Genomic DNA, 2129 nt, shown 5'->3' with positions numbered 1-2129 from the left:
GAATTTCTGAGATTAATTTCAGAAAATATCGAGAAAAAATAGGCATTTCTCTTATTTTGAAAAGTCGCAATTTTACTAGAAAAAAAATGAATTTCTGAGATTAATTTCAGAAAATTTCGAGAAAAAATAGGCAATTCTCTTATGTTGAAAAGTTGTAATTTTGCTAGAAAAAACTCGGAATTTCTGAGATTAATTTCAGAAATTTTCGAGAAAAAAACAGGTAATTCTCTTATTTTGAAAAGTCGCAAATTTGTGAGGAAAAAAACTCATAAATTTCCGTAATTAAAGGCAGAAATTTGCTACATTTAAACTAGATATTTTCTGACATGGTGAAGTCAGAAATTTACAAGAAAAAAGCTCGTAAATTTATAAGAAAAAAAACTGAAGTTTTCAGGAACTTATTTTTCTCTATAGTCTCCATGATCATTTTGGATGATTGCTTCAGTCACTCTAATTCTCTCATCTCTCCATCAGGCCACCATGTTTGTTCATAAAATGCATAAAAAGTGCTGAAATCACCATATTTCCTTAAGCTTCACATCATCAAATATCTGTTTCACAAATCACACACTTGGTTTTAAACATTCTGTAATCAGTGTAGAATAATCTAGTCCAGGTTTGAAGTCTCTGTGTTTTAGTTTCTAAACTAAAGCAGATTAAAGAAGCTCAAGGTAGTGAAAACAGGTGGAATCACCCTTTAGCCATTCCTGAAAACTTCAGTTTTTTTCTCATAAATGTACGAGTTTTTTCTTGTAAATTTTTGACTTTACCATGTCAGAAAATATCTAGTTTAAATGTCACAAATTTCTGCCTTTAATTATGTTAATTTCTGAGTTTTTTTCTCACACATTTGTGACTTTTCAAAATAAGAGAATTGCCTATTTTTTTTTTCGAAAATTTCTGAAATTAATCTCAGAAATTCTGAGTTTTTTCTCAGAGATTTTCTCCTCCCTTTTTTTTTTCCATCGGCAAAGTGTCCCTAATACGCCGTCGTAGTTTTTGCTTTATTTGATTGTATTCTTTCTTTGAATGAAATGCATTTCTTTTTTAAAAAAAACATGTTTTTAAGGTGCTGACTGTGTTATTTCCCCCACATTGTTTTCCTGTCCACAGTTGGTCCTGGTAGCTCTGTTTGGTGCCATCCTAACGGTTAGTTTGACTTTTCTTGTTACCAAATTYTACTGTTTGTTCAGCAACTGAAAATGTGCCGGAAAAAAATGAGCAACACAATTTTTGCATTGAACTCTATATGATTCTGCGTTAAAAGCTTCTCATTAAATTTGAAATGACACACAGATTTATAAAATAAAGACAAAGTCTTTGACTGAAATCAGACAAGCTCAGAGGAGTTTTCTAACCATTAAAATCATTTCCAGTGCCTCAGAAAAGTGTTTGTTCAATTAAATTGTTTTTCATTTGTAACGTTTTTTCACAGGATATTTCTCTTGTTTACATAAATCAACCTTTTTGTTTATCTTTGTTTTTTTATGTTTGAATATGATCTGAACCCTTGAAACATCATCTGTTAATTTAATGTTTTTTTCTGGAAACGGTGCTGCAAAGAACGAAAGTTTTTTTCTAAACTCTTCAGTTTTTATGTGAAGCATGACGAACAACAACATGCATGTGTAGAAATCAGACAGACTCACAACGTTACTTTTAAAGTTCACTCTGGTTTTTTTCTATTTGGAGACAATGTGAGCCTTGTTCCTGTTCCCCTCCGACTGTTACAGCAACAACTGGCTGACATCAGCAGCTTTTTATCTTTTATTTACAGAGAACTGTAGCGACATGTGCTTCTTTAATAAAAAGGAAATCTATGTTTTTCACCTGCTGTTTGCTCATTTGTTGCACTAATGAAAAACAAACACATTTTATTCTAAATAGACAATATTACATATATAATTAATGGGAGATTGCTGGTTTACATTCTGACAGTAACTTGGATGCCAAAAAATAAAAATTGTTAATTTGAAGAGCCGTTGTACATCCAGACACTTTGTTCAGTTGTTCATGAGATATTTTGCTAACAAACCCAAGTTTTAAGCAAACATTATGTATCCTGATGCATCTCAGTAATCCAGGTAAAAAAATCAAAAAGAAAATAATTGTATAGGTCTTCTGGACGG

At 31.3% G+C, this 2129-nt stretch overlaps 1 protein-coding gene across 1 annotated transcript in view; it reads left to right on the top strand.

Moving 5' to 3' along the window:
- Positions 1-1829, top strand: part of vash2 (vasohibin 2) — a gene marked incomplete at its 5' end in the record, with an annotated part of 11627 nt that extends 9798 nt beyond the window's left edge. Inside the window, 1 exon segment of the transcript XR_001312348.1 lies at positions 1114-1829.
- Between the last annotated feature and the right edge of the window lie 300 nt (positions 1830-2129).

This window comes from Austrofundulus limnaeus, unplaced genomic scaffold (assembly GCF_001266775.1).
Source record: "Austrofundulus limnaeus strain Quisiro unplaced genomic scaffold, Austrofundulus_limnaeus-1.0 Scaffold1185, whole genome shotgun sequence".
NCBI classification, from domain to species: domain Eukaryota; kingdom Metazoa; phylum Chordata; class Actinopteri; order Cyprinodontiformes; family Rivulidae; genus Austrofundulus; species Austrofundulus limnaeus.
This window is presented reverse-complemented; position numbering and strand designations above follow the sequence as displayed.